The sequence below is a fragment of the Gymnoscopelus braueri genome, assembly GCF_963280865.1.
Source record: "Gymnoscopelus braueri genome assembly, chromosome: 6".
Classification (NCBI taxonomy): domain Eukaryota; kingdom Metazoa; phylum Chordata; class Actinopteri; order Myctophiformes; family Myctophidae; genus Gymnoscopelus; species Gymnoscopelus braueri.
In genome coordinates this window covers 628,179-651,650 of record NC_137607.1, presented here as the reverse complement: position 1 = coordinate 651,650, position 23,472 = coordinate 628,179, and the positions used below count along the sequence as shown (strand labels likewise).

At 39.2% G+C, this 23,472-nt stretch overlaps 1 protein-coding gene across 1 annotated transcript in view; it reads right to left on the bottom strand.

Annotated features, from left to right (window-relative positions):
- Positions 1–23,472, bottom strand: part of fam174c (family with sequence similarity 174 member C) — a 254,975-nt gene that overhangs the window by 49,681 nt on the left and 181,822 nt on the right. The gene's annotated exons all lie outside the window — the stretch shown is intronic.

Genomic DNA, 23,472 nt, shown 5'->3' with positions numbered 1-23,472 from the left:
TATACCCCCATTCTATATGACTATACCCCATTCTATATGACTATACCCCCATTCTATATGACTATACCCCCATTCTATAGGACTATACCCCCATTCTATATGACTATACCCCATTCTATATGACTATACCCCCATTCTATATGACTATACCCCCATTCTATATGACTATACCCCCATTCTATATGACCCCATTCTATATGACTATACCCCCATTCTATATGACCCCATTCTATATTCTTCAACAAGAACCCCCATTCTATATGACTATACCCCCATTCTATATGACTATACCCCCATTCTATATGACTATACCCCCATTCTATATGACTATACCCCCATTCTATATGACCCCATTCTATATGACTATACCCCCATTCTATAGGACTATACCCCCATTCTATATGACTATACCCCCATTCTATATGACTATACCCCCATTCTATATGACTATACCCCCATTCTATATGACTATACCCCCATTCTATAGGACCCCATTCTATATGACTATACCCCCATTCTATAGGACCCCATTCTATATGACTATACCCCCATTCTATATGACCCCATTCTATATGACTATACCCCCATTCTATATGACTATACCCCCATTCTATATGACTATACCCCCATTCTATAGGACCCCATTCTATATGACTATACCCCCATTCTATAGGACCCCATTCTATATGACTATACCCCCATTCTATATGACTATACCCCCATTCTATAGGACCCCATTCTATATGACTATACCCCCATTCTATATGACTATACCCCCATTCTATATTCTTCAACAAGAACCCCCATTCTATATGACTATACCCCCATTCTATATGACTATACCCCCATTCTATATGACCCCATTCTATATGACTATACCCCCATTCTATATGACTATACCCCCATTCTATAGGACCCCATTCTATATGACTATACCCCCATTCTATATGACCCCATTCTATATGACTATACCCCCATTCTATATGACTATACCCCCATTCTATAGGACCCCATTCTATATGACTATACCCCCATTCTATATGACTATACCCCCATTCTATATTCTTCAACAAGAACCCCCATTCTATATGACTATACCCCCATTCTATATGACTATACCCCCATTCTATATGACTATACCCCCATTCTATATGACTATACCCCCATTCTATAGGACTATACCCCCATTCTATATGACTATACCCCCATTCTATATGACTATACCCCCATTCTATAGGACCCCATTCTATATGACTATACCCCCATTCTATATGACCCCATTCTATATGACTATACCCCCATTCTATATGACTATACCCCCATTCTATAGGACCCCATTCTATATGACTATACCCCCATTCTATATGACTATACCCCCATTCTATATTCTTCAACAAGAACCCCCATTCTATATGACTATACCCCCATTCTATATGACTATACCCCCATTCTATATGACTATACCCCCATTCTATATGACTATACCCCCATTCTATATGACTATACCCCCATTCTATATGACTATACCCCCATTCTATATGACTATACCCCCATTCTATATGACTATACCCCCATTCTATATGACTATACCCCATTCTATATGACTATACCCCCATTCTATATGACTATACCCCCATTCTATATTCTTCAACAAGAACCCCCATTCTATATGACTATACCCCCATTCTATATGACTATACCCCCATTCTATATGACTATACCCCATTCTATATGACTATACCCCCATTCTATATGACTATACCCCATTCTATATGACTATACCCCCATTCTATATGACTATACCCCCATTCTATATTCTTCAACAAGAACCCCCATTCTATATGACTATACCCCCATTCTATATGACTATACCCCCATTCTATATGACTATACCCCATTCTATATGACTATACCCCCATTCTATATGACTATACCCCCATTCTATATGACTATACCCCATTCTATATGACTATACCCCCATTCTATATGACTATACCCCCATTCTATATGACTATACCCCCATTCTATATTCTTCAACAAGAACCCCCATTCTATATGACTATACCCCATTCTATATGACTATACCCCCATTCTATATGACTATACCCCCATTCTATATTCTTCAACAAGAACCCCCATTCTATATGACTATACCCCCATTCTATATGACTATACCCCATTCTATATGACTATACCCCCATTCTATATGACTATACCCCCATTCTATATGACTATACCCCCATTCTATATGACTATACCCCCATTCTATATGACCCCATTCTATATTCTTCAACAAGAACCCCCATTCTATATGACTATACCCCCATTCTATATGACTATACCCCCATTCTATATGACCCCATTCTATATTCTTCAACAAGAACCCCCATTCTATATGACTATACCCCCATTCTATATGACTATACCCCCATTCTATATGACTATACCCCCATTCTATATGACTATACCCCCATTCTATATGACTATACCCCCATTCTATATGACTATACCCCCATTCTATATGACTATACCCCCATTCTATAGGACTATACCCCTATTCTATATGACTATACCCCCATTCTATATGACTATACCCCCATTCTATAGGACCCCATTCTATATGACTATACCCCCATTCTATATGACCCCATTCTATATGACTATACCCCCATTCTATATGACTATACCCCCATTCTATAGGACCCCATTCTATATGACTATACCCCCATTCTATATGACTATACCCCCATTCTATATTCTTCAACAAGAACCCCCATTCTATATGACTATACCCCCATTCTATATGACTATACCCCCATTCTATATGACTATACCCCCATTCTATATGACTATACCCCCATTCTATATGACTATACCCCCATTCTATATGACTATACCCCCATTCTATATGACTATACCCCATTCTATATGACTATACCCCCATTCTATATGACTATACCCCCATTCTATATTCTTCAACAAGAACCCCCATTCTATATGACTATACCCCCATTCTATATGACTATACCCCCATTCTATATGACTATACCCCATTCTATATGACTATACCCCCATTCTATATGACTATACCCCATTCTATATGACTATACCCCCATTCTATATGACTATACCCCCATTCTATATTCTTCAACAAGAACCCCCATTCTATATGACTATACCCCCATTCTATATGACTATACCCCCATTCTATATGACTATACCCCATTCTATATGACTATACCCCCATTCTATATGACTATACCCCCATTCTATATGACTATACCCCATTCTATATGACTATACCCCCATTCTATATGACTATACCCCCATTCTATATGACTATACCCCCATTCTATATTCTTCAACAAGAACCCCCATTCTATATGACTATACCCCATTCTATATGACTATACCCCCATTCTATATGACTATACCCCCATTCTATATTCTTCAACAAGAACCCCCATTCTATATGACTATACCCCCATTCTATATGACTATACCCCATTCTATATGACTATACCCCCATTCTATATGACTATACCCCCATTCTATATGACTATACCCCCATTCTATATGACTATACCCCCATTCTATATGACCCCATTCTATATTCTTCAACAAGAACCCCCATTCTATATGACTATACCCCCATTCTATATGACTATACCCCCATTCTATATGACCCCATTCTATATTCTTCAACAAGAACCCCCATTCTATATGACTATACCCCCATTCTATATGACTATACCCCCATTCTATATGACTATACCCCCATTCTATATGACTATACCCCCATTCTATATGACTATACCCCCATTCTATATGACCCCATTCTATATTCTTCAACAAGAACCCCCATTCTATATGACTATACCCCCATTCTATATGACTATACCCCCATTCTATATGACCCCATTCTATATGACTATACCCCCATTCTATATGACCCCATTCTATATGACTATACCCCCATTCTATAGGACTATACCCCCATTCTATATGACCCCATTCTATATGACTATACCCCCATTCTATATGACCCCATTCTATATGACTATACCCCCATTCTATATGACCCCATTCTATATGACTATACCCCCATTCTATATACCCCCATTCTATATGACTATACCCCCATTCTATATGACCCCATTCTATATGACTATACCCCCATTCTATATTCTTCAACAAGAACCCCCATTCTATATTCTTCAACAAGAACCCCCATTCTATATGACTATACCCCCATTCTATATGACTATACCCCCATTCTATATGACTATACCCCCATTCTATATGACTATACCCCCATTCTATATGACCCCATTCTATATTCTTCAACAAGAACCCCCATTCTATATGACTATACCCCCATTCTATATGACTATACCCCCATTCTATATGACCCCATTCTATATTCTTCAACAAGAACCCCCATTCTATATGACTATACCCCCATTCTATATGACTATACCCCCATTCTATATGACTATACCCCCATTCTATATGACCCCATTCTATATTCTTCAACAAGAACCCCCATTCTATATGACTATACCCCCATTCTATATGACTATACCCCCATTCTATATGACTATACCCCCATTCTATATGACTATACCCCCATTCTATATGACTATACCCCCATTCTATATGACCCCATTCTATATTCTTCAACAAGAACCCCCATTCTATATGACTATACCCCCATTCTATATGACTATACCCCCATTCTATATGACTATACCCCCATTCTATATGACTATACCCCCATTCTATATGACTATACCCCCATTCTATATGACCCCATTCTATATTCTTCAACAAGAACCCCCATTCTATATGACTATACCCCCATTCTATATGACTATACCCCCATTCTATATGACTATACCCCCATTCTATATGACTATACCCCCATTCTATATGACCCCATTCTATATTCTTCAACAAGAACCCCCATTCTATATGACTATACCCCCATTCTATATGACTATACCCCCATTCTATATGACTATACCCCCATTCTATAGGACTATACCCCCATTCTATATGACTATACCCCCATTCTATAGGACCCCATTCTATATTCTTCAACAAGAACCCCCATTCTATATGACTATACCCCCATTCTATATGACTATACCCCCATTCTATATTCTTCAACAAGAACCCCCATTCTATATGACTATACCCCCATTCTATATTCTTCAACAAGAACCCCCATTCTATATGACTATACCCCCATTCTATATTCTTCAACAAGAACCCCCATTCTATATGACTATACCCCCATTCTATATGACTATACCCCCATTCTATATGACCCCATTCTATATGACTATACCCCCATTCTATATGACTATACCCCCATTCTATATGACTATACCCCCATTCTATATGACTATACCCCCATTCTATATGACTATACCCCCATTCTATATGACTATACCCCCATTCTATATGACTATACCCCCATTCTATATGACCCCATTCTATATTCTTCAACAAGAACCCCCATTCTATATGACTATACCCCCATTCTATATGACTATACCCCCATTCTATATGACTATACCCCCATTCTATATGACTATACCCCCATTCTATATGACTATACCCCCATTCTATATGACCCCATTCTATATGACTATACCCCCATTCTATAGGACTATACCCCCATTCTATATGACCCCATTCTATATGACTATACCCCCATTCTATATGACCCCATTCTATATGACTATACCCCCATTCTATATACCCCCATTCTATATGACTATACCCCCATTCTATATGACCCCATTCTATATGACTATACCCCCATTCTATATGACTATACCCCCATTCTATATGACTATACCCCCATTCTATATGACCCCATTCTATATGACTATACCCCCATTCTATATGACCCCATTCTATATGACTATACCCCCATTCTATATACCCCCATTCTATATGACTATACCCCCATTCTATATGACCCCATTCTATATGACTATACCCCCATTCTATATTCTTCAACAAGAACCCCCATTCTATATTCTTCAACAAGAACCCCCATTCTATATTCTTCAACAAGAACCCCCATTCTATATGACTATACCCCCATTCTATATGACTATACCCCCATTCTATATGACTATACCCCCATTCTATATGACTATACCCCCATTCTATATGACCCCATTCTATATTCTTCAACAAGAACCCCCATTCTATATGACTATACCCCCATTCTATATGACTATACCCCCATTCTATATGACCCCATTCTATATTCTTCAACAAGAACCCCCATTCTATATGACTATACCCCCATTCTATATGACTATACCCCCATTCTATATGACTATACCCCCATTCTATATGACCCCATTCTATATTCTTCAACAAGAACCCCCATTCTATATGACTATACCCCCATTCTATATGACTATACCCCCATTCTATATGACTATACCCCCATTCTATATGACTACCCCCATTCTATATGACTATACCCCCATTCTATATGACCCCATTCTATATTCTTCAACAAGAACCCCATTCTATATGACTATACCCCCATTCTATATGACTATACCCCCATTCTATATGACTATACCCCCATTCTATATGACTATACCCCCATTCTATATGACTATACCCCCATTCTATATGACCCCATTCTATATTCTTCAACAAGAACCCCCATTCTATATGACTATACCCCCATTCTATATGACTATACCCCCATTCTATATGACTATACCCCCATTCTATATGACTATACCCCCATTCTATATGACCCCATTCTATATTCTTCAACAAGAACCCCCATTCTATATGACTATACCCCCATTCTATATGACTATACCCCCATTCTATATGACTATACCCCCATTCTATATGACTATACCCCCATTCTATATGACCCCATTCTATATTCTTCAACAAGAACCCCCATTCTATATGACTATACCCCCATTCTATATGACTATACCCCCATTCTATATGACTATACCCCCATTCTATAGGACTATACCCCATTCTAAATGACTATACCCCCATTCTATAGGACCCCATTCTATATTCTTCAACAAGAACCCCCATTCTATATGACTATACCCCCATTCTATATGACTATACCCCCATTCTATATTCTTCAACAAGAACCCCCATTCTATATGACTATACCCCCATTCTATATTCTTCAACAAGAACCCCCATTCTATATGACTATACCCCCATTCTATATTCTTCAACAAGAACCCCCATTCTATATGACTATACCCCCATTCTATATGACTATACCCCCATTCTATATGACCCCATTCTATATGACTATACCCCCATTCTATATGACCCCATTCTATATTCTTCAACAAGAACCCCCATTCTATATGACTATACCCCCATTCTATATGACTATACCCCCATTCTATATGACTATACCCCCATTCTATATGACTATACCCCCATTCTATATGACCCCATTCTATATGACTATACCCCCATTCTATAGGACTATACCCCCATTCTATATGACTATACCCCCATTCTATATGACTATACCCCCATTCTATATGACTATACCCCCATTCTATATGACTATACCCCCATTCTATATGACTATACCCCCATTCTATATGACTATACCCCCATTCTATAGGACCCCATTCTATATGACTATACCCCCATTCTATAGGACCCCATTCTATATGACTATACCCCCATTCTATATGACCCCATTCTATATGACTATACCCCCATTCTATATGACTATACCCCCATTCTATATGACTATACCCCCATTCTATAGGACCCCATTCTATATGACTATACCCCCATTCTATAGGACCCCATTCTATATGACTATACCCCCATTCTATATGACTATACCCCCATTCTATAGGACCCCATTCTATATGACTATACCCCCATTCTATATGACTATACCCCCATTCTATATTCTTCAACAAGAACCCCCATTCTATATGACTATACCCCCATTCTATATGACTATACCCCCATTCTATATGACCCCATTCTATATGACTATACCCCCATTCTATATGACTATACCCCCATTCTATAGGACCCCATTCTATATGACTATACCCCCATTCTATATGACCCCATTCTATATGACTATACCCCCATTCTATATGACTATACCCCCATTCTATAGGACCCCATTCTATATGACTATACCCCCATTCTATATGACTATACCCCCATTCTATATTCTTCAACAAGAACCCCCATTCTATATGACTATACCCCCATTCTATATGACTATACCCCCATTCTATATGACTATACCCCCATTCTATATGACTATACCCCCATTCTATAGGACTATACCCCCATTCTATATGACTATACCCCCATTCTATATGACTATACCCCCATTCTATAGGACCCCATTCTATATGACTATACCCCCATTCTATATGACCCCATTCTATATGACTATACCCCCATTCTATATGACTATACCCCCATTCTATAGGACCCCATTCTATATGACTATACCCCCATTCTATATGACTATACCCCCATTCTATATTCTTCAACAAGAACCCCCATTCTATATGACTATACCCCCATTCTATATGACTATACCCCCATTCTATATGACTATACCCCCATTCTATATGACTATACCCCCATTCTATATGACTATACCCCCATTCTATATGACTATACCCCCATTCTATATGACTATACCCCATTCTATATGACTATACCCCCATTATATATGACTATACCCCCATTCTATATTCTTCAACAAGAACCCCCATTCTATATGACTATACCCCCATTCTATATGACTATACCCCCATTCTATATGACTATACCCCATTCTATATGACTATACCCCCATTCTATATGACTATACCCCATTCTATATGACTATACCCCCATTCTATATGACTATACCCCCATTCTATATTCTTCAACAAGAACCCCCATTCTATATGACTATACCCCCATTCTATATGACTATACCCCCATTCTATATGACTATACCCCATTCTATATGACTATACCCCCATTCTATATGACTATACCCCCATTCTATATGACTATACCCCATTCTATATGACTATACCCCCATTCTATATGACTATACCCCCATTCTATATGACTATACCCCCATTCTATATTCTTCAACAAGAACCCCCATTCTATATGACTATACCCCATTCTATATGACTATACCCCCATTCTATATGACTATACCCCCATTCTATATTCTTCAACAAGAACCCCCATTCTATATGACTATACCCCCATTCTATATGACTATACCCCATTCTATATGACTATACCCCCATTCTATATGACTATACCCCCATTCTATATGACTATACCCCCATTCTATATGACTATACCCCCATTCTATATGACCCCATTCTATATTCTTCAACAAGAACCCCCATTCTATATGACTATACCCCCATTCTATATGACTATACCCCCATTCTATATGACCCCATTCTATATTCTTCAACAAGAACCCCCATTCTATATGACTATACCCCCATTCTATATGACTATACCCCCATTCTATATGACTATACCCCCATTCTATATGACTATACCCCCATTCTATATGACTATACCCCCATTCTATATGACTATACCCCCATTCTATATGACTATACCCCCATTCTATAGGACTATACCCCCATTCTATATGACTATACCCCCATTCTATATGACTATACCCCCATTCTATAGGACCCCATTCTATATGACTATACCCCCATTCTATATGACCCCATTCTATATGACTATACCCCCATTCTATATGACTATACCCCCATTCTATAGGACCCCATTCTATATGACTATACCCCCATTCTATATGACTATACCCCCATTCTATATTCTTCAACAAGAACCCCCATTCTATATGACTATACCCCCATTCTATATGACTATACCCCCATTCTATATGACTATACCCCCATTCTATATGACTATACCCCCATTCTATATGACTATACCCCCATTCTATATGACTATACCCCCATTCTATATGACTATACCCCATTCTATATGACTATACCCCCATTCTATATGACTATACCCCCATTCTATATTCTTCAACAAGAACCCCCATTCTATATGACTATACCCCCATTCTATATGACTATACCCCCATTCTATATGACTATACCCCATTCTATATGACTATACCCCCATTCTATATGACTATACCCCATTCTATATGACTATACCCCCATTCTATATGACTATACCCCCATTCTATATTCTTCAACAAGAACCCCCATTCTATATGACTATACCCCCATTCTATATGACTATACCCCCATTCTATATGACTATACCCCATTCTATATGACTATACCCCCATTCTATATGACTATACCCCCATTCTATATGACTATACCCCATTCTATATGACTATACCCCCATTCTATATGACTATACCCCCATTCTATATGACTATACCCCCATTCTATATTCTTCAACAAGAACCCCCATTCTATATGACTATACCCCATTCTATATGACTATACCCCCATTCTATATGACTATACCCCCATTCTATATTCTTCAACAAGAACCCCCATTCTATATGACTATACCCCCATTCTATATGACTATACCCCATTCTATATGACTATACCCCCATTCTATATGACTATACCCCCATTCTATATGACTATACCCCCATTCTATATGACTATACCCCCATTCTATATGACCCCATTCTATATTCTTCAACAAGAACCCCCATTCTATATGACTATACCCCCATTCTATATGACTATACCCCCATTCTATATGACCCCATTCTATATTCTTCAACAAGAACCCCCATTCTATATGACTATACCCCCATTCTATATGACTATACCCCCATTCTATATGACTATACCCCCATTCTATATGACTATACCCCCATTCTATATGACTATACCCCCATTCTATATGACCCCATTCTATATTCTTCAACAAGAACCCCCATTCTATATGACTATACCCCCATTCTATATGACTATACCCCCATTCTATATGACCCCATTCTATATGACTATACCCCCATTCTATATGACCCCATTCTATATGACTATACCCCCATTCTATAGGACTATACCCCCATTCTATATGACCCCATTCTATATGACTATACCCCCATTCTATATGACCCCATTCTATATGACTATACCCCCATTCTATATGACCCCATTCTATATGACTATACCCCCATTCTATATACCCCCATTCTATATGACTATACCCCCATTCTATATGACCCCATTCTATATGACTATACCCCCATTCTATATTCTTCAACAAGAACCCCCATTCTATATTCTTCAACAAGAACCCCCATTCTATATGACTATACCCCCATTCTATATGACTATACCCCCATTCTATATGACTATACCCCCATTCTATATGACTATACCCCCATTCTATATGACCCCATTCTATATTCTTCAACAAGAACCCCCATTCTATATGACTATACCCCCATTCTATATGACTATACCCCCATTCTATATGACCCCATTCTATATTCTTCAACAAGAACCCCCATTCTATATGACTATACCCCCATTCTATATGACTATACCCCCATTCTATATGACTATACCCCCATTCTATATGACCCCATTCTATATTCTTCAACAAGAACCCCCATTCTATATGACTATACCCCCATTCTATATGACTATACCCCCATTCTATATGACTATACCCCCATTCTATATGACTATACCCCCATTCTATATGACTATACCCCCATTCTATATGACCCCATTCTATATTCTTCAACAAGAACCCCCATTCTATATGACTATACCCCCATTCTATATGACTATACCCCCATTCTATATGACTATACCCCCATTCTATATGACTATACCCCCATTCTATATGACTATACCCCCATTCTATATGACCCCATTCTATATTCTTCAACAAGAACCCCCATTCTATATGACTATACCCCCATTCTATATGACTATACCCCCATTCTATATGACTATACCCCCATTCTATATGACTATACCCCCATTCTATATGACCCCATTCTATATTCTTCAACAAGAACCCCCATTCTATATGACTATACCCCCATTCTATATGACTATACCCCCATTCTATATGACTATACCCCCATTCTATAGGACTATACCCCCATTCTATATGACTATACCCCCATTCTATAGGACCCCATTCTATATTCTTCAACAAGAACCCCCATTCTATATGACTATACCCCCATTCTATATGACTATACCCCCATTCTATATTCTTCAACAAGAACCCCCATTCTATATGACTATACCCCCATTCTATATTCTTCAACAAGAACCCCCATTCTATATGACTATACCCCCATTCTATATTCTTCAACAAGAACCCCCATTCTATATGACTATACCCCCATTCTATATGACTATACCCCCATTCTATATGACTATACCCCCATTCTATATGACTATACCCCCATTCTATATGACTATACCCCCATTCTATATGACTATACCCCCATTCTATATGACTATACCCCCATTCTATATGACTATACCCCCATTCTATATGACTATACCCCCATTCTATATGACCCCATTCTATATTCTTCAACAAGAACCCCCATTCTATATGACTATACCCCCATTCTATATGACTATACCCCCATTCTATATGACTATACCCCCATTCTATATGACCCCATTCTATATGACTATACCCCCATTCTATATGACCCCATTCTATATGACTATACCCCCATTCTATAGGACTATACCCCCATTCTATATGACCCCATTCTATATGACTATACCCCCATTCTATATGACCCCATTCTATATGACTATACCCCCATTCTATATACCCCCATTCTATATGACTATACCCCCATTCTATATGACCCCATTCTATATGACTATACCCCCATTCTATATGACTATACCCCCATTCTATATGACTATACCCCCATTCTATATGACCCCATTCTATATGACTATACCCCCATTCTATATGACCCCATTCTATATGACTATACCCCCATTCTATATACCCCCATTCTATATGACTATACCCCCATTCTATATGACCCCATTCTATATGACTATACCCCCATTCTATATTCTTCAACAAGAACCCCCATTCTATATTCTTCAACAAGAACCCCCATTCTATATTCTTCAACAAGAACCCCCATTCTATATGACTATACCCCCATTCTATATGACTATACCCCCATTCTATATGACTATACCCCCATTCTATATGACTATACCCCCATTCTATATGACTATACCCCCATTCTATATGACCCCATTCTATATTCTTCAACAAGAACCCCCATTCTATATGACTATACCCCCATTCTATATGACTATACCCCCATTCTATATGACCCCATTCTATATTCTTCAACAAGAACCCCCATTCTATATGACTATACCCCCATTCTATATGACTATACCCCCATTCTATATGACTATACCCCCATTCTATATGACCCCATTCTATATTGTTCAACAAGAACCCCCATTCTATATGACTATACCCCCATTCTATATGACTATACCCCCATTCTATATGACTATACCCCCATTCTATATGACTACCCCCATTCTATATGACTATACCCCCATTCTATATGACCCCATTCTATATTCTTCAACAAGAACCCCCATTCTATATGACTATACCCCCATTCTATATGACTATACCCCCATTCTATATGACTATACCCCCATTCTATATGACTATACCCCCATTCTATATGACCCCATTCTATATTCTTCAACAAGAACCCCCATTCTATATGACTATACCCCCATTCTATATGACTATACCCCCATTCTATATGACTATACCCCCATTCTATATGACTATACCCCCATTCTATATGACCCCATTCTATATTCTTCAACAAGAACCCCCATTCTATATGACTATACCCCCATTCTATATGACTATACCCCCATTCTATATGACTATACCCCCATTCTATATGACTATACCCCCATTCTATATGACCCCATTCTATATTCTTCAACAAGAACCCCCATTCTATATGACTATACCCCCATTCTATATGACTATACCCCCATTCTATATGACTATACCCCCATTCTATAGGACTATACCCCATTCTATATGACTATACCCCCATTCTATAGGACCCCATTCTATATTCTTCAACAAGAACCCCCATTCTATATGACTATACCCCCATTCTATATGACTATACCCCCATTCTATATTCTTCAACAAGAACCCCCATTCTATATGACTATACCCCCATTCTATATTCTTCAACAAGAACCCCCATTCTATATGACTATACCCCCATTCTATATTCTTCAACAAGAACCCCCATTCTATATGACTATACCCCCATTCTATATGACTATACCCCCATTCTATATGACCCCATTCTATATGACTATACCCCCATTCTATATGACTATACCCCCATTCTATATGACTATACCCCCATTCTATATGACTATACCCCCATTCTATATGACTATACCCCCATTCTATATGACCCCATTCTATATTCTTCAACAAGAACCCCCATTCTATATGACTATACCCCCATTCTATATGACTATACCCCCATTCTATATGACTATACCCCCATTCTATATGACTATACCCCCATTCTATATGACCCCATTCTATATTCTTCAACAAGAACCCCCATTCTATATGACTATACCCCCATTCTATATGACTATACCCCCATTCTATATGACTATACCCCCATTCTATAGGACTATACCCCATTCTATATGACTATACCCCCATTCTATAGGACCCCATTCTATATTCTTCAACAAGAACCCCCATTCTATATGACTATACCCCCATTCTATATGACTATACCCCCATTCTATATTCTTCAACAAGAACCCCCATTCTATATGACTATACCCCCATTCTATATTCTTCAACAAGAACCCCCATTCTATATGACTATACCCCCATTCTATATTCTTCAACAAGAACCCCCATTCTATATGACTATACCCCCATTCTATATGACTATACCCCCATTCTATATGACCCCATTCTATATGACTATACCCCCATTCTATATGACTATACCCCCATTCTATATGACTATACCCCCATTCTATATGACTATACCCCCATTCTATATGACTATACCCCCATTCTATATGACCCCATTCTATATTCTTCAACAAGAACCCCCATTCTATATGACTATACCCCCATTCTATATGACTATACCCCCATTCTATATGACTATACCCCCATTCTATATGACTATACCCCCATTCTATATGACCCCATTCTATATTCTTCAACAAGAACCCCCATTCTATATGACTATACCCCCATTCTATATGACTATACCCCCATTCTATATGACTATACCCCCATTCTATATGACCCCATTCTATATTCTTCAACAAGAACCCCCATTCTATATGACTATACCCCCATTCTATATGACTATACCCCCATTCTATATGACTATACCCCCATTCTATATGACTATACCCCCATTCTATAGGACTATACCCCCATTCTATATGACTATACCCCCATTCTATAGGACCCCATTCTATATTCTTCAACAAGAACCCCCATTCTATATGACTATACCCCCATTCTATATGACTATACCCCCATTCTATATTCTTCAACAAGAACCCCCATTCTATATGACTATACCCCCATTCTATATTCTTCAACAAGAACCCCCATTCTATATGACTATACCCCCATTCTATATTCTTCAACAAGAACCCCCATTCTATATGACTATACCCCCATTCTATATGACTATATCCCCATTCTATATGACTATACCCCCATTCTATATGACCCCATTCTATATGACTATACCCCCATTCTATATGACTATACCCCATTCTATATGACTATACCCCCATTCTATATGACTATACCCCCATTCTATATGACTATACCCCCATTCTATATGACTATACCCCCATTCTATATTCTTCAACAAGAACCCCCATTCTATATGACTATACCCCCATTCTATATGACTATACCCCCATTCTATATGACTATACCCCCATTCTATATGACCCCATTCTATATTCTTCAACAAGAACCCCCATTCTATATGACTATACCCCCATTCTATATGACTATACCCCCATTCTATATGACTATACCCCCATTCTATATGACTATACCCCCATTCTATAGGACTATACCCCCATTCTATATGACTATACCCCCATTCTATAGGACCCCATTCTATATTCTTCAACAAGAACCCCCATTCTATATGACTATACCCCCATTCTATATGACTATACCCCCATTCTATATTCTTCAACAAGAACCCCCATTCTATATGACTATACCCCCATTCTATATTCTTCAACAAGAACCCCCATTCTATATGACTATACCCCCATTCTATATTCTTCAACAAGAACCCCCATTCTATATAACTATACCCCCATTCTATATGACTATACCCCCATTCTATATGACTATACCCCCATTCTATATGACCCCATTCTATATGACTATACCCCCATTCTATATGACTATACCCCCATTCTATATGACTATACCCCATTCTATATGACTATACCCCCATTCTATATGACTATACCCCCATTCTATATGACTATACCCCCATTCTATATGACTATACCCCCATTCTATATGACTATACCCCCATTCTATATGACTATACCCCCATTCTATATGACTATACCCCATTCTATATGACTATACCCCCATTCTATATGACTATACCCCCATTCTATATGACTATACCCCATTCTATATGACTATACCCCCATTCTATATGACTATACCCCCATTCTATATGACTATACCCCCATTCTATATGACTATACCCCCATTCTATATGACTATACCCCATTCTATATGACTATACCCCCATTCTATATGACTATACCCCCATTCTATATGACTATACCCCCATTCTATATGACTATACCCCCATTCTATATGACTATACCCCCATTCTATATGACTATACCCCCATTCTATATGACTATACCCCCATCCTATATTCTTCAACAAGAACCCCCATTCTATATGACTATACCCCCATTCTATATGACCCCATTCTATATTCTTCAACAAGAACCCCCATTCTATATGACTATACCCCCATTCTATAGGACTATACCCCCATTCTATATGACTATACCCCCATTCTATATGACCCCATTCTATATGACCCCATTCTATAGGACCCCATTCTATATTCTTCAACAAGAACCCCCATTCTATATGACTATACCCCCATTCTATATGACCCCATTCTATATTCTTCAACAAGAACCCCCATTATATATGACTATACCCCCATTCTATATGACCCCATTCTATATTCTTCAACAAGAACCCCCATTCTATATGACTATACCCCATTCTATATGACCCCATTCTATATTCTTCAACAAGAACCCCCATTCTATATGACTATACCCCCATTCTATATGACCCCATTCTATATTCTTCAACAAGAACCCCCATTCTATATGACTATACCCCCATTCTATAGGACCCCATTCTATATTCTTCAACAAGAACCCCCATTCTATATGACCCCATTCTATATTCTTCAACAAGAACCCCCATTCTATATGACCCCATTCTATATTCTTCAACAAGAACCCCCATTCTATATGACTATACCCCCATTCTATATTCTTCAACAAGAACCCCCATTCTATATTCATGTCTATAATACACAGAGAGAGGTTCCTGTCTATAATACACAGAGACTGTCTATAATACACAGAGAGACTGTCTATAATACACAGAGAGAGGTTCCTGTCTATAATACACAGAGAGACTGTCTATAATACACAGAGACTGTCTATAATACACAGAGAGACTGTCTATAATACACAGAGAGACTGTCTATAATACACAGAGAGACTGTCTATAATACACAGAGAGACTGTCTATAATACACAGAGACTGTCTATAATACACAGAGACTGTCTATAATACACAGAGAGACTGTCAATATTACACAGAGAGACTGTCTATAATACACAGAGAGACTGTCTATAATACACAGAGAGACTGTCAATAATACACAGAGAGACTGTCTATAATACACAGAGACTGTCTATAATACACAGAGAGACTGTCTATAATACACAGAGAGACTGTCTATAATACACAGAGAGAGGTTCCTGTCTATAATACACAGAGAGACTGTCTATAATACACAGAGACTGTCTATAATACACAGAGAGACTGTCTATAATACACAGAGAGACTGTCTATAATACACAGAGAGACTGTCTATAATACACAGAGAGACTGTCTATAATACACAGAGAGACTGTCTATAATACACAGAGAGACTGTCTATAATACACAGAGATACTGTCTATAATACACAGAGAGAGGTTCCTGTCTATAATACACAGAGAAACTGTCTATAATACACAGAGAGACTGTCTATAATACACAGAGAGACTGTCTATAATACACAGAGAGACTGTCTATAATACACAGAGAGACTGTCTATAATACACAGAGAGACTGTCTATAATACACAGAGACTGTCTATAATACACAGAGACTGTCTATAATACACAGAGAGACTGTCAATAATACACAGAGAGACTGTCTATAATACACAGAGAGACTGTCTATAATACACAGAGAGACTGTCAATAATACACAGAGAGACTGTCAATAATACACAGAGACTGTCTATAATACACAGAGAGACTGTCTATAATACACAGAGAGACTGTCAATAATACACAGAGAGACTGTCAATAATACACAGAGACTGTCTATAATACACAGAGAGACTGTCTATAATACACAGAGACTGTCTATAATACACAGAGAGACTGTCTATAATACACAGAGAGACTGTCTATAATACACAGAGAGACTGTCAATAATACACAGAGAGACGGTCTATAATACACAGAGAGACTGTCTATAATACACAGAGAGACTGTCTATAATACACAGAGATACTGTCTATAATACACAGAGAGACTGTCTATAATACACAGAGAGACTGTCTATAATACACAGAGAGACTGTCTAAAATACACAGAGAGACTGTCTATAATACACAGAGAGACTGTCTATAATACACAGAGAGACTGTCAATAATACACAGAGAGACTGTCAATAATACACAGAGAGACTGTCTATAATACACAGAGAGAGGTTCCTGTCAATAATACACAGAGAGACTGTCTATAATACACAGAGAGACTGTCTATAATACACAGAGAGACTGTCTATAATACACAGAGAGACTGTCAATAATACACAGAGACTGTCTATAATACACAGAGATACTGTCTATAATACACAGAGAGACTGTCTATAATACACAGAGAGACTGTCTATAATACACAGAGATACTGTCAATAATACACAGAGAGACTGTCTATAATACACAGAGAGACTGTCTATAATACACAGAGATACTGTCAATAATACACAGAGATACTGTCTATAATACACAGAGAGACTGTCTATAATACACAGAGATACTGTCTATAATACACAGAGATACTGTCTATAATACACAGAGAGACTGTCAATAATACACAGAGAGACTGTCTATAATACACAGAGAGACTGTCTATAATACACAGAGATACTGTCTATAATACACAGAGAGACTGTCTATAATACACAGAGACTGTCTATAATACACAGAGACTGTCTATAATACACAGAGACTGTCTATAATACACAGAGAGACTGTCTATAATACACAGAGAGACTGTCTATAATACACAGAGACTGTCTATAATACACAGAGACTGTCTATAATACACAGAGAGACTGTCTATAATACACAGAATGGGTACAGCCACACATGTCCGTAAAGCGTCCGTCAAGTTGCCGTACGGACGCAGGAAGTCCCATCCACTCCCATGTTAAGTTTAAAGTACCGTTCCGTTTTTGTTTTTAACATGGGAGTGGATGGGACTTCCGGCGTCCGTACGGCAACTTTACGGACATGTGTGGCTGTACCCAGAGAGGTTCCTGTCTATAATACACAGAGAGAGAGGTTCCTGTCTATAATACACAGAGATACTGTCTATAATACACAGAGAGAGAGGTTCCTGTCTATAATACACAGAGAGAGGTTCCTGTCTATAATACACAGAGAGAGGTTCCTGTCTATAATACACAGAGAGAGGTTCCTGTCTATAATACACAGAGAGAGGTTCCTGTCTATAATACACAGAGAGAGGTTCCTGTCTATAATACACAGAGAGAGGTTCCTGTCTATAATACACAGAGAGAGGTTCCTGTCTATAATACACAGAGAGAGGTTCCTGTCTATAATACACAGAGAGAGTTTCCTGTCTATAATACACAGAGAGAGGTTCCTGTCTATAATACACAGAGAGAGGTTCCTGTCTATAATACACAGAGATACTGTCTATAATACACAGAGAGAGGTTCCTGTCTATAATACACAGAGATACTGTCTATAATACACAGAGAGAGTTTCCTGTCTATAATACACAGAGAGAGGTTCCTGTCTATAATACACAGAGAGAGTTTCCTGTCTATAATACACAGAGAGAGGTTCCTGTCTATAATACACAGAGAGACTGTCTATAATACACAGAGAGAGGTTCCTGTCTATAATACACAGAGAGAGGTTCCTGTCTATAATACACAGAGAGAGGTTCCTGTCTATAATACACAGAGAGAGGTTCCTGTCTATAATACACAGAGAGAGGTTCCTGTCTATAATACACAGAGATACTGTCTATAATACACAGAGAGAGGTTCCTGTCTATAATACACAGAGATACTGTCTATAATACACAGAGAGAGTTTCCTGTCTATAATACACAGAGAGAGGTTCCTGTCTATAATACACAGAGAGAGTTTCCTGTCTATAATACACAGAGAGAGGTTCCTGTCTATAATACACAGAGAGACTGTCTATAATACACAGAGAGAGGTTCCTGTCTATAATACACAGAGAGAGGTTCCTGTCTATAATACACAGAGAGAGGTTCCTGTCTATAATACACAGAGAGAGGTTCCTGTCTATAATACACAGAGAGAGGTTCCTGTCTATAATACACAGAGAGAGGTTCCTGTCTATAATACACAGAGAGAGGTTCCTGTCTATAATACACAGAGAGAGTTTCCTGTCTATAATACACAGAGAGACTGTCTATAATACACAGAGAGAGGTTCCTGTCTATAATACACAGAGAGAGGTTCCTGTCTATAATACACAGAGAGAGGTTCCTGTCTATAATACACAGAGAGAGGTTCCTGTCTATAATACACAGAGAGAGGTTCCTGTCTATAATACACAGAGAGAGGTTCCTGTCTATAATACACAGAGAGAGGTTCCTGTCTATAATACACAGAGAGAGTTTCCTGTCTATAATACACAGAGAGAGGTTCCTGTCTATAATACACAGAGAGAGGTTCCTGTCTATAATACACAGAGATACTGTCTATAATACACAGAGAGAGGTTCCTGTCTATAATACACAGAGAGAGGTTCCTGTCTATAATACACAGAGAGAGTTTCCTGTCTATAATACACAGAGAGGGGTTCATGTCTCAGAGAGGGGTTCCTGTGTGACAGAGGCCTGCTGGGTGCATCTCCAGATGGAACAGTGTCTGCTGACTGCATGATGGAGGTAAAGTTATATTTGGTTAATATACAGTATACTAGGTGTCACAGCTGCATGTGTGGAGCATAGTGTGTAGTCAGTAATTCAGTGTGTATGTGTGGAGCATAGTGTGTAGTCAGTGTGTAGGTGTGTAGTCAGTGTGTAGGTGTGTATGTGTGCATGCATGTGTGGAGCATGGTGTGGTGTGTGGATGGAAAGTAACAAACATAACAATCATAAGGGCATGGAGAATGGGGGGTAGAGCTGGTAGAGGATGGGGGTAGAGCTGGTAGAGGATGGGGGGTAGAGCTGGTAGAGGATGGGGGTAGAGCTGGTAGAGGATGGGGGGTAGAGCTGGTAGAGGATGGGGGTAGAGCTGGTAGAGGATGGGGGTAGAGCTGGTAAAGGATGGGGGGTAGAGCTGGTAGAGGATGGGGTAGAGCTGGTAGAGGATGGGGGTAGAGGTGGTAGAGGATGGGGGGTAGAGCTGGTAGAGGATGGGGGTAGAGCTGGTAGAGGATGGGGGTAGAGCTGGTAGAGGATGGGGGGTAGAGCTGGTAGAGGATGGGGGTAGAGCTGGTAGAGGATGGGGGTAGAGCTGGTAGAGGATGGGGGGTAGAGCTGGTAGAGGATGGGGGGTAGAGCTGGTAGAGGATGGGGGTAGAGCTGGTAGAGGATGGGGGGTAGAGCTGGTAGAGGATGGGGCGTAGAGCTGGTAGAGGATGGGGGGTAGAGCTGGTAGAGGATGGGGGGTAGAGCTGGTAGAGGATGGGGGTAGAGCTGGTAGAGGATGGGGGTAGAGCTGGTGGAGGATGGGGGTAGAGCTGGTAGAGCTGGTACAGTATTTCAGTTGCGGGGGTATTTTAGTTGCGGGGGTATTTTAGTTGTGCGGGGGTATTTTAGTTGCGGTTGCGGGGGTATTTTAGTTGCGGGGGTATTTTAGTTGTGCGGGGGTATTTTAGTTGCGGGGGTATTTTAGTTGTGCGGGGGTATTTTAGTTGTGCGGGGGTATTTTAGTTGTGCGGGGGTATTTTAGTTGCGGTTGCGGGGGTATTTTAGTTGCGGGGGTATTTTAGTTGCAGGGGTATTTTAGTTGCGGGGTATTTTAGTTGTGCGGGGGTATTTTAGTTGCAGGGGTATTTTAGTTGCGGGGTATTTTAGTTGCGGGGGTATTTTAGTTGCGCGGGGGTATTTTAGTTGCGGGGGTATTTTAGTTGCGGGGGTATTTTAGTTGCAGGGGTATTTTAGTTGCGGGGTATTTTAGTTGGGCGCGGGGTATTTTAGTTGCAGGGGTATTTTAGTTGCGGGGTATTTTAGTTGCGGGGGTATTTTAGTTGCGCGGGGGTATTTTAGTTGCGGGGGTATTTTAGTTGCAGGGGTATTTTAGTTGTGCGGGGGTATTTTAGTTGTGCGGGGGTATTTTAGTTGCGGGGGTATTTTAGTTGCGGGGGTATTTTAGTTGTGCGGGGGTATTTTAGTTGTGCGGGGGTATTTTAGTTGCGGGGTATTTTAGTTGTGCGGGGGTATTTTAGTTGCGGGGTATTTTAGTTGCGGGGGTATTTTAGTTGCGCGGGGGTATTTTAGTTGTGCGGGGGTATTTTAGTTGCGGGGGTATTTTAGTTGCGGGGGTATTTTAGTTGCAGGGGTATTTTAGTTGCGGGGGTATTTTAGTTGCGGGGGTATTTTAGTTGCAGGGGTATTTTAGTTGCGGGGTATTTTAGTTGTGCGGGGGTATTTTAGTTGCAGGGGTATTTTAGTTGCGGGGTATTTTAGTTGCGGGGGTATTTTAGTTGCGCGGGGGTATTTTAGTTGCGGG